The sequence below is a fragment of the Lissotriton helveticus genome, chromosome 4_1, assembly GCF_964261635.1.
Source record: "Lissotriton helveticus chromosome 4_1, aLisHel1.1, whole genome shotgun sequence".
NCBI classification, from domain to species: domain Eukaryota; kingdom Metazoa; phylum Chordata; class Amphibia; order Caudata; family Salamandridae; genus Lissotriton; species Lissotriton helveticus.
The window spans coordinates 1762090970-1762104287 of record NC_136063.1 but is presented as its reverse complement, the minus strand read 5'-3'; positions in this window follow the sequence as shown (position 1 = coordinate 1762104287).

The window sequence follows — 13318 nt, the reverse complement described above, 5'->3', positions numbered from 1 at the left end:
TGAATATCTCAGCACTACTATATGGATGAAAAATAATAAAACAACTAATCGCCACCTTCTATACCACCCTCCTGGCTACACTCACCCCTTCACAAACACCTATCAGACATTGCTCACTTCAGCTACTCTGAGGTGGAGAGAAGTCAACCCTGTGGTACACATTAGTGTCTCAGTCTAAGGGTGCACAAGCTTATGGTACATAGCTCTGAAAGTCTCAAATGGATCAGTGTGCACGAGAAGACGGATTAGCAACTAACTGAGGGAGAAATGCATATGTGCAGTATAGGATTAAGAGAACGAGTGAAGAAGCAGGTCAAATTATGTCACTGCACAAAATCCACTTTCAGTAGAGCCCCATGTAAGCATTAAGTCCCTGTCTGCACAGCCTGCAGTTGAAACAGGAAAAGCCATATGCACTGAGCAGTGTGTACTAAATATGTATGGAGGCTCTGTAAGCAAAGCATTTTGTAGAGTAAGTAATGGTAATCTATCCTTTGTTATATTAAGAGCATTTGTAAAGACCACTATCACTGCCGAGGGAATCTTGGAGCTAAGCAGGTGTGTGTCCATCAATACCTAGAGTAGGTTGGTTAATTGAAAAGCTAGGTCTTCAGCTTCTTGTGTGATTCAAGAAGAGTGGAGGAGGCACTCATGGAGAGTGGGAGGAAGTTACACTCTTTTGGAGTGATGTAAGAAATGCCTTGGAATGAAACAGGTATCCTGTCACTGTGGATATTGTGCACCAGCTAGTAGCCTTTGTGCATTCCTCTTATTGGTAGAATAATGAGGGCTCTGTCCATGAACTGTAAAACTATTCTTAATTCCATGAAAAGTTGATTCAAGCTGCATGGTGGACTTGGTGAGCATGCACTGTGTCATCAGGTATCACAGAACCCACAGAATGTAAGTACACCACAGAGACAAACATGCAGACCCAGATTTACTAATATGTGACGTAACGCAGCGCACCAACCAGAGTTGCTGGTCTGCCTCGCATCAAGGAATAGAGAAAAAATGCACAATTTCTACTAAGATATTGCACATTTTTTATCTCCCCCACCACTGTTGCACTTTTGACTACCATTCACAAACACACAAACCCTTGACCAAAGTGCAATGCTGTATGCATTCTCAAAACCATAGATTTTTACTGGAAAGAAACCATTCGAGTACAAAACTATCCCTTAAGATTTTTCCACTTGTATGTCTGCTGTACAATGCAGTACACATACAACTTTGGAAAACTAAGGAGAGATCAAAACATTTCTTCTTGTTGCACCTGCCTCAAGTAGAAATGAGTTTTTACCCCCTCAAATTCCTCTCTACCAATGTTACTATATTGGGATTTGCGTCAAAACCCTTTGATGTTTGCATGGGAATTCTCATGTACCGCTCACGGAATGCTCCTGCGCAAAAGTAGACCGCAGTGAAACTTTGCATTACTTTGTGATACTTAACAATGCAAATCCTGCTTTGTGTTGCATAGTAAATCCCACCCCAACTCTTTGCACATAGTATGCGTTGCAAAAGTGATGCAAACTTGGTGCAAAGCATTGTTAAATCTGGGGCACAGACTATTAATACACTGCCCCATTCATAGCCTATGGAAAAAAAGAAGAAGAATACCATTAAATTGGCAAAACTGAGTAATTGTGTCTGTAGCCTTTTTGGTGTGAGGCCAAATTCCACTTTTTGTTTTTATTATTCTCAATTTTTCTCATTCATATTAAAAATAAGTGGACGCCTTGTGCTGCTCAATGGTGCAATAATGCCTAGACATCAATATAACAATTTATATGTATAAAAGCACTCATACAAATAAACATTTGTTTCACTCTATAATATGCAGGGCAAAAAAGTTCGAATCTGTACAAATATTTCATCTAACCATTAAGATATTTTTCGGAACGAATGTCACATAGCCATATCAGTCTGTAACAGAAAGAAAAAAGAAACGAATTGAGTGTAAAGTTAGTTACAGAGGTGAAATTGTGTGTACATAAAGTAAAAAAGTGGCAGAAACGGGAAGAATGCTATTCCGTACGCACCATTCATCCAAAGTGATGTAGCCCTTAAGAAAAAAGAAAATCACAATGTGGACTTTCATCAGCTCCTAGCTATAACAATGCATTTGTAAGTGACAGTCAAGGTTGATGCACAAATAAGGGAAGACAGTAGTAAAGCAGAGTAAACGCCTCTTCATTGCATTTTCTCATCCAACCATCCGTGCACTCCTCAAATCTTTTGCTCTATCATCTTTTCACTAATGCACCCATTCATCCACCCATTAACATATTCTTTCACTTACTCGCGCGCCTATCCAAACAAACTCATCATTCAATGAAAAGCCACTGACTTAAAAGCCAGACCTACTTGTTTTATTTACCCATGCGTGTTATTTCATGGAGCCAAATGAACACTGTATTACCTGCTTTTAGATGCAAATACATCAACAGCCCCGTGGTAGAGCGGTCCATATCTGTATATTTTTCATTTCAAATTTACAATTCCATTGCGTGGATCTAATACTATATATGCAGGTATGTTTTTTTTCTGCAGCGACGTCTCACACGGTGTTTAGGTTCACATGCATTACTTAATGCATTGTATCGTCTTTATCTACAATATACATTTTACATTGTGGTATCTAAAAAGGTACTACATGATCTGATTATTGAAGTTGTTATTTTTATTAATTTTAAAAACACGTCGTTGGTACTTATACAATTGGCATTTGATGTATTTACTGTTTTTGTGATCGTGACATTTTACATTGATATTTGATGCACTTTGTTAAATTTTTTTAATTTCTTTTGAGCCTTTTTTAATTACCGAAACTCTATATTGTATCTTATGATGTCTTATTTAATGATCCATTGCTATGTGATCGAATAGACTGAAATTGAATTACATTGGGTTCTGCATTTAAATTATATTCGAATAAAGCCACCGTATTTAATATACTTCGTTTTTCAGTATTCTTATTTTGAAGCTTCAAACTTACAAAAGACAACGTCCTAGCTCTTATTTTTCAAAATATGCCCTTAGCCATTGCTATTATTTCAAACATATCATGTTATTTGCAGAATGATTGGCATGTAGATATGTATAATAAAAGGAATAAACTCACAGAAATCTGTTACAGATGACTGGGATTTTTAGTAAATTCTCTGTAATTCAAAAGGTTTATTAAAGTCATAGACTGCAAAATATTAATCAAACATAAGAACATTGTGTTATTCTTAGCCATCCTTTCATTTAGATTTTATTTATTTACATTTTTATTGCCAGACATTTTTGGAGTATGAATAACCGTTTCATTTAGAAATTATTGCAGTTTCAATATCCTGTACAGGTAAACTATTTCTGTCAGTACTTTAATAATATAGAGTGTTCAAGATACAATGTTCTTCGACTAGTTACCTGGCAACAGTGAGATCTACCATAGCACGTTAAATGCAAACTTGCAAACTTGCAAAGGAAGAAACCCAGATAGCTGAACAGTATGGGAGCAACAATACTCTGTGGAATGTTCTAAAACTTAATAAAGCCCGACGTCGTTGTGCATCTTTTCAGATCAGAAATGATATACGCTGATTAAGTTTGTTCGCGAACGTTTAATTTTTGTAAATCCTAGAAAGTTCAGATAAGGTTTTGGGTCTCTGAGATATCCTTTTGGAATTTATTTTATCAAAATATAACCTTATTGCCATCAGTCCAATTAGCGCCCTAAGGATAAGCAGTCCTTGGGATCCTGAACTCTGTTACCAGGGAGGACGTAACATGACAGTCTTCTGCCGGTGAAATGGGAGGCACCGAATAAATCCATTCATTCATATGAACTTGGTCAGAAAAGGGGGCACATGTGGGAAATTGTTCACTGGGCAGATGCAAATGAATCATTGAAACGTGTCTCAATAACCTACGCCATAATAGTAAGATATTGCGGAGGGTTCGGTCAGCTAAATTCACTCTGAAGATATATATAACGATACAGCAAATTCATCAGTAAGATGTATTTTTGTGTAGAATAGCGAGTCCACCTCCAGGGTGATTAGGGCGATACTCCCTCTGGATCTTGTACCCGTTGGAGATGGCGGTTGCGATGTCGGGTGCGGAGCTGGCATTGGTCCAGGTCTCTGTGAGGAAGGCGATGTTGGGCGATAGGTTGTTGAAGAGGTCCCAGATTTCTATGGCATGTCTGTGTAGGGGGCGTACATTGAGGAGGATGCAGCTCAGGTGTTTGGCCTGGCTGGTGTCGGGTGGATTGAAGGCAGCAGTGGGGTCCAGATTGATTGAAGGTGCAGCAGCAGTGTCGGCAGGAGAACTGGCCTTGGGTGGTGTTTGCCGTCAACAGCTGGCAGTTGTTGTTTTTTCAGGGGTTGAGTACCTGGAGTGTTGCTGATCGCAGCGGTGGGTGGTGGGAGGACCAGGGTTCCTGGTGCTGCTGGCGGTCAGGTCATGGATGGGCGCAGACAGGCATGGAAGGGCACAGATGGGTTTGCCTTTGGCGCAACAGCCACACAACAGCCGCGCATCAGCAGTGTACACTCTACGGGCATCTGCTGCCCAGCCACGCAGCAGACGCCATTAAGTAGGGGTCAGTGGGGGCAGAACAGCTGGGAGCAGGTACACAAAGGGGGCAAGGGCTGCCGGAGTAGCAGAAGCAGAGCACACAGAGAAAAGCACAAGAGAAGAACAAAAGAGAGAAAAAGCACAAAAAAGACTGAAAAAAGCACAAGAAAGGCACAAACGAGGCACAGACAGACAACTGAAGCAGAGGCAGAAAGAGAAAAAATCACAAGAAGGGCACAGCCAAGGCACAGGCAGACAACGGAGGCACAGACAGACAAAAACAGAAAGAAAACAGAAGGCTGGCACAGCGGACCAGCAGAAGAGCAAGACTCTCCCACTGGACAACCAGGGATCAGGCGCAGGCAGCAGACTGCGGGTAGAGGAAGGCCTTGACACCTACCTGATGGTATGCAATGACAAAGCAGCATGAGGTGAGAGTAGTTTCCCTGACCAGGAGGTCAGAGGTCTTACTCCCCATGGGTTTCACACTGGTTTCCACCTCAAACTCGAAGTAAGTTGAAATCACAAAAAGGGAAGAATGGGCTACCTATTTGAAAAATGCCAAAGCTGTGGAAAAAAGTATTTTTTTATTCAGCTCTGCATGTTCCTGAAAGATGGGAAGATTGTGACTTTAGCACAGCAAGCCGTTCGTTGGTGCAATTTTTAGAGAAAAAACAGAAACTTTTATCCAGAATACTTTTTTCCTAATTTTTCCCAAAAATGTAAAATGTTGCTATTATTTGACTATTTTCTCAGTCCCTACCAGCACAATCCACAAACTTTGAGTGCCTTTAAAATCCCCAGGATGTTTGAAAAAAAGATGCACATTGGGTGTGGATAATTTATGAGAATGTTTATGAAGGCCTAAGCACAAACTACTTCAAATGGCCAAAAAAGGACTCAGCACTAAGGTTTGGTGGGGGGGGCAGCAGTTAATGGGTTCATTTACTATGATGTTTCATTTGTGTATGCACATTCCATCTTCCATTTGGATAAGAGAGAGTTTGAACCTTTCTTGGTGTAATTGCATCAAAGTGGGAATGTCATTAAGCTTGGAATCAGAAACTAGAAGTGTGTGGGGAGATTTCCCCCCCCCTTTAGTTTTGTAATCTTTATGTAAATGAATGGTCTCGATTGAACATGTGCATTCTTTGAAATTGTAAAGCTCTCCTGAAGCTGTAGTTTCAAGTATTTGGATTGGTTATCAAAATTTACCACTGAGGGCCTAATTATGCATTTTGGCAGAGAGGTGGCATGGCAGTGCCAACCACCGTGCCACTACTCCACCGAAGTTCTCTATCACCCTCCCATCAGAAACAACCGATTTTGTGGTCTGGCAGTGTGGCGTTACCACTGTAGTGCATCTTTCAAAGTTAGTGCTGCCTTTGAAAGAGACAATGCAGTGGAAATGCAGGACAGGGGTCATGCATGGCAGGGACTCGAAAGTCCATGCCATGCGGAAACCTTGGTGTATGTACACATTGGGGCACAACATGTGCATGCATCCCCAAGCTGAGGTGCTGCAGGGGGCTCTGTAGGGCCCACTTTGTTTCAGCACTACCAGCCTTTTCCTGGAGGAAAGACCTCCATGAAACCGTTGGCGACTCTGAAGCTTGTAATATGCATGGCAATGCCGCAGTGGCACCACCTGCATATTACATAGCCTCTGACTGTCACACCACTAGGAGCCAGGGGTCCAATTATGGTCCAACCACCCAAATCCTAATAGGGCGGTCCGACTGCTCTGCAGTGAGGGCTTGACCTCCACCGCCACACCACCACAGCTCTGGTGGTCCTAGGACTGCCAGACTCATAATTAGGCCATAAGTAGTTAAAGCTAATTATAATGTCCTGAATAAAAACCTAGCTTCCTTTGAAGTCTAGCTGGAAAAAGCTGCATGTTTTCAATTATTTTCAAAACTTAAATAATTTTTTATATAGAGAAAGAGTGGGATTTGGTTCAATCCGCTTGAACCATTAGCTTGCATGTGCTCTACAGGCTTTGCAATTCCTTGGACCGGCTGCTGATGGACCTGACATCCTTGATGTAGTTTTACCTAACTTTCTGCCTTCAATTCTCCTGTTTTTTTCTGATTTCATTTTTGCTGGCCTTAAGACTTAGCATACTTTAGCACTGCTGACCAGTGCTAACACGCTTGTGCTCTTGCTCTTAAACATGGTGACATTGGCTTACACCCTAATTTCACATTTAATGTGCTTGTAAGTCCTTAGTAAAGTGGGACTGTATGTACCCAGGGCCTGTAAGTTAAATGCTTCTAATAGGCCTGAACACACATTACACCACTCAATCAAGAATACTTTTACACATGTGGCAGGCTTGCCATCACAGCCTGTGTGTGCACTTTAAACTGTTACTTCGACCTGGTAAAATAAACCGTTTGCCTTGTCTAAACCTTCCTTTATAATACATATGTCACCCCTAAGGTAGTGTCAGAACCTGTGATAAAACCATTTCCTGGTGCCCCAAAAGAGTGGTTCATTTAGCCACTCATAGCTCACTGGCTGCTTGGAGTTGGCGACAGCGGGTAGCGCAAGCTCTGATCTCCTAATGCCCGCTCCAGTTCCTGGTTGTGCCGTTCCTTTAGAGCTGTTAGCGTTCTAGTGATTTTTGAGATCCGCCATTTTAGGTGCGCTGTTCTTTTTCTCTGCGCACTTCAACTGTGGCATTTCATGCGGCAAGACGCTATTAGCCTATCGCGTCTTTTAAGTCCGTGTTTAGTTGTTTTTGAGACTTTCAAGTTAGTGCGCGATAATTGGGAACCTGTATCAAGTATTTCCCTTCAAGTGGGCATATAAAATTTGCCTCGCGCTTTCCATTTTGAAGCGTCCTGTTCCTGACAGTGCCCGTCAGTCGGCATAGGTATCTAGTCTCAGTCAGAGTGACGCTTTCAGGCATCTCTAGGTGTGCAATCTTCAGTATCCTGTTTTCCCTCGGAAGAGCCTCTTCGTGTATTCCTGCAGCTGGTGAGAAAAGCCGGTGAGAGCGTTCAGAGTATGGTCTTCCCAGTCTAAGCCTGATTATTACCTTCAATAGCGGTAAGAGAACTTGCATTTGTATATTGCCGCTAGTTCTGAACATTCTCTCCTTCACAAGAACTGGTTTATCCCTTGAAGTCCTGTATCCTGCACAGCATTGTGGTTATTACTTGAAGTCCTGTATTCTGCACAGCATTGTCCTTCTAGTTGAACTCTGAGTACAGTTCATGCAGAAGAAACGCAATTATAACCTGGTAAACCCATTCAGTCTTAAGTCTACGCAATTCACTCGAAGATTCTCCAGCAGTCATCAAGTAGATGGGGGTATTTTAATTATATGCATATGGTTGATACTACTGTCTACCACCGTTTCATTTCTGCTGGCGCCAAAAAGCTAGACTTTGGATTAAGCGTCATAATTCTTCTAGAAAGAACTCATTCTCATATTTACTTCTGGAAGAATCCATAAGAGAGCAGCTAATTCCACATAATCTATAGGTGGGTAGAGACTAAGCCTGGTTCAGTAGAGAAAGCTAAGAGAGTAATTGGGAACTGTAGTAATGATGTGTTTAATGTTTTGAGGAAGAGTCGTTACTACACCTTGTGGATGTCTCTCTTGTCTCTCCACTTCCCCTTTCCCCCTCCCTCCTGGTCTTAGAGATCTCTGGGTCCAGGGGAGTCGGGGAGTTGGGAACTATCAGCTGGAACTTCCCTTCACGCCATCTGTTCCCACAGAAACCAAAGGATTTCAGGTACACTTCGTGACAGGTAGACCCTAAAAGTTCCATAGCATAGGGTGCAGTGTATTGAAAAAGTGTGACATGTATTTTTAACTTTTACATGACCTGTTAATGAAAAACTCCAAAATTAATTTTTCACTACTGTAAGGCCTATCTCTTCCTTAGGATAACATTGGGTTACCTTTTTAAATTTTACATTTGACAATTCTCAATTGGGAGCAGGTTAACATTTCAAATTTGGTGTCTAAAGAGTTATAATTTAAAACCCTTTTTAATAGTGAAGTCAGATTTTAAAGTAACAAGTTGGCATTTTCTTGTCCTAAATATTTGGTGCCTACAGCATGTATCCAGGGTCACATGAATAGATGTAGCTGGCAGTTTTTTTTCTGTATTACTTCTGGACGGTGAGACAAAGTTGGAATAGGTTTTGGAAGGATGGGCCATCTCTGACTCGATAGGGGGTTAAAGCTGTCACTTACCACAGTACAAGGCCAGCGAGGCAGGAAATTCCAGACAGCTCTGTAGGGAAGGACTCTAGAAGCTGCTCCCAGTACAAAGTGAAGTTTAGTCACAATGGGGAAACCCAGTATCCCTCAGAACCTGGGCAATCGTATGTAAAGAAAAACAATGGTTCTGTTGGGTATCAAATATTCTTAAACAACCGAACAATTCATTGAGTTATTCATCAAAATATTCCACTTTAAATCCAAGGTACACAAATATAGAACATACAAGGTATTGAGTTATTTTTTATATACATTTTGTCATTTATAAACACCCAAAACGATTTTCTTAGGCTGTCAAAACACATAGTGAAATATAATGTGACATATGACAAAGTGACATCTTGTGCTTAGTGATACAAAGGTGGTGCGTAGTATGTACAAGGTGACTAAAATATGTACAGGAAAATTGGATGGCCAGAAACCAAATATTAAAAATTAATGATTCTGCGGATTGGGTGAGGAAGTCTTTTTCCGCAGAGCCTTTAGACTGGACCAAGGGATATTGTCAATGTTTCAATCCTAGATCTGCACTACTATGTAGTCAGTGCGGGTCTTCCTCAGGACATAGGCGGGGAGGAGGGTGACAGCCTAAAGATGCTCAATAGGGCAGTAGGGGCGCATAGGCATTTGCGGCACCTTATCCTCGTTGTGACAGTTCAGAAATCATGCACAGGTGGGGCCCCACTAGTCCAACTGCTCTATTATAATGTTAACGGGCACACCACCTCCAGACCAGAATCACCATCGACATTTCAGCTACAGTGGCGGCAGCGGGGGCCAATGGAGGCGTTCCCGCCAAGCTTCCTGCTGGCCAAATTATGACTTGCATTTCCGCCGACCTTTTCCCAGTGGGGACACCACCATGTGAAAGTCGGCAGAGACGTAGTATATGTGCCCTAAAGTTGTGCTGAGGGTGATTGTGCCCTTGTGTGATGTCAATGGTGCACTTGGAAAAGGCTCCAATTCCTTCAGGTCATTAAAATGAATTTAAAAACATTTATTACTGAACACCTATGTGAATTAACTTACAGGTCAGCATGCAGTCTCATCATTTCTGTTTTCATTATTGGTTCTGTGATGTCATCGGTGCCAGTCTAAAACAGATGCCCGACTGGCTGGGATCACATGATCAGTGTTGGCAGCATAGGAGTATGGCCCATTTCCAGCGTGAAACATATCACCGTGATTACTGTGCTGCTGTTAAACCGCCAGCCTCACTGGAAACTCATAATGCAGCCTGCAGGGAGGCCAACTGTGCAGCAGAGTTCTTGGACAGTCTGCAGCAGTGAAATGGCGATAAGGCCGCCAAACTTGTAATCAGGCCCTTAGTTATTATTCATAACAGCATAGTGAATAGGTAGATCAAAAGTGGTGCTACATTTATTTTGACAAATTAATCCACCTCAAATGGAAACATTTAAGGCTGACCATATTATAGCTTGTTATTTGTATCAGAGGTTTCAGGTAGTCTTCTACTACCTTCTCAATGCCATTGTTTATTAGGATTCCTAAATATTTGTGGTTCGATGCCTTCCATTGAAATGGATGCAGCACTAGGTTGGATTCTGAAGTTATTTTAGGCATTGTTTCACATTTCCCCCATTCATGCGGTAAACTGATAAAATGCAGAAATCCTACAATAGGTGTGTGAGGTGGGGTATAGATGATTCCAGGTCAGTGAATAAGCACTATGCCTTCCCTACAAAGCATTGCTTTAACCTTCTCCACTATGTGGTAATTCCTTTAATATCTGACTGTTACCTATTGAAGATTGCAAAAGATTCTAAGGCTGAAATAAGCAGTAGTAGGGACAGAGAGCATCCCTGCCTCATCTCCCTGCAGATTGGGCAAGGCTGTGGAGTACAGTCATAACAAGCTACCACTGTTATAGGACTCTTGTAAAATCACCTGATTGTAGAGAGAAAGATTAAACCCATGCCCATACTCCATAGTGTCCTAAGTAGATATCCCTAGTCCACCCAGACAAAGGCATTTTCAGCATCCAATGAAATTATAATTTTTTCCTTGCTTTCATTACATGCATGGTGTGAGCAAGAGTCCTAGGTTAGACAGTGGAGAAGCAATGTCGTACAAAATGCAATCAGTGTATATTAGTGCAGAGAGAACCTGTTTCAAACTTTTAGCCAGAAACCACGGAAACATCTTAAGGTCAGTGTTTCATAGGGATATCTTTTTATAAATGTCACATTTATTGGGTCCTTGCCTGGCTAAAGGATTATTAATATTGCGTAGAGCACCACAGGAGGACACAGTGAGTTTTTGCTAATTGCATTGAACATTTAGCATTGTAGTTGAATACAACATTTTAAAAATAATTTTATATTATTTGCCTGGTTGTATTATTCCTGAGGCTTTAGAATAGGGAAGGCCATCCATAACTTTTTTATTTTATTTCTTCCCCTATTATTTCCTCTTCTAGCCTCCAAGGAGATTTCAGGTATATCAATTTTGAATTGGAAAACATTTTAATTTCAGTGAGTTGGGATATTTAGCCTTATAGAGCTATTTGTACAATGTAGTGAACCATTCAAACCCCAAGCGAACTTTGCTATGTTTTGTGCTGCACTACATCCTTCTTCCCAGCACAGTTTCAGTTTCATGCATTCTCATACTATTAGAAATATATCGCCTTACAGCTGATGACAACTCCAGTAAACTCTGATAAAATAGCCAGAGGTGGTGTGCTCAGCATTCTCCCTGATCCCTTCTAATGACTGTTACTGTGTTTAAGGCTTCCTGTTGTCGGAGCTGAAAAACCAGGAAGCACCCAGCTTCCTCCCCCAAATCATAATGTATTTCTTTTAAGGTTGAAAAGAGCTTTTCAGTTAATGATTAGTTAAGCTCATTTGGTTCACATTGTATCTGTAGGAGCTATGTCAGGTAGTTCTGTGAGTGTTTCTTGCTATATTTGGTGGTGACGTTTGTAATGTGCTGTTCTAGTTCTTTCTGGATGACTAGCTCCTGCCTCTTCATGTGTACCACATCCTGCATCACTTAATCATTAATAAAATCCTTGCCCTCTTCCCATATAAGGTGAGGGAGATCACTGAGTGCTGGTTCTCCTTGATAAAACTTTGAACTAAGCTTTGTAGAGTACATTTGGCTACAGGGCATTTGAATCCAAATGGTTTGATCCTCCATTGCCTCATGGAGGGGGTGCAAACATTTCCAAGCCTAGTTTTATCTACACCACATTTTAGTTTATTGTACTATTTAATATACTATCCACCTATTATGCACAGTATGTGAGGGGGGCAAAACTAGGTAAAAAATGATTCTGGTTCTCGTATGGTATATGTAGGCTGTCCTGTTTTCAGTTTCTATTTTTGGTCAATTCTGGTGGGGTTTTTTCAGTGTTTTCAATATCTTAAAAAACAGTTGTTATCAGTGGTTACACATTTTTACGCCGCTAAAAACAACAGAAAAAGTGTTTTTCCGGTGTTTATGGAACGTTTTGCTTTTAGCATTGCTAGCTTTCTGCACTGAAAGAACATGGTATATAGACAGTGTACGTATAGTGTATATGAGGTCCAAAGAGATTATTGTAGTACACCATACAATACTTCTTCAGTGAGTCTTTGGTCAAATGCGCTCGCGCTTTCCTTCCCATGTAAACTTCTGTGAAAAGGCCCTCTCAGCATTCATAGCCCCTTGGGCTGAGAACCGTCAGCTAAGGGGCACAGTTGGGATGACTCTTTCTTTGATGCCACATAAAGCACAAAATGATAAATATTTGCGGTTTAGTTCCTGGGCATAAGAAAACAGTGCACCAGAATGGACTAAAAAGTCAAAAGCATCCCTCATTAACTCTGAAGATTGTAAAGATGCTTTCAGCATACCATCTAACAAGTGGCAAGGATCTCCTACAGGGAATCACTTCAGCTCGGGTATCAATTTTGACAGGTCATTGCACACATTTTTTATATATACGTAGCTGAATCACTACAAATACAAACAATATCACTACAATCTTTGTTGAACTCGGAACCTTTTTTGCAGAGCATAAGTGACCCTGCGTTCCATGTTTTCCAAAAGTCTGGGGTCACGTTTTCACCACTATCCCGGATGCTTGGTGATATATATACTTTTCACTATACCTTGCATTTAATGTTTAAAGCCTGAGGTGTTGGTAATTCACCTACTATCAATACTGACCCACTAGAAACTATGGTCTGATGTATTAAGGGTTTTTACCCATTCTCTGTGGGTAAATGTGATGACACATATTAGGAAAGATTTTTATGAAACTAGCCATTTTACCTATCAGTGAAAGAATCAAATGCAGCCAAAATATCAAATGTGAGTTTGATATGTCCTGATTCTCTACAGTTTATAAAATAATTAAACTAAACCTAAAACGTGAAACTAAACCCTGCATCTTTAGACCAAAGGCCATACAACTGAAAAAAGTAAAAGGAAGTAGAAACAATATTTTAGTGGCATCCCTAAAGAACAAAACTCAAGCAGAATAATGTTAGC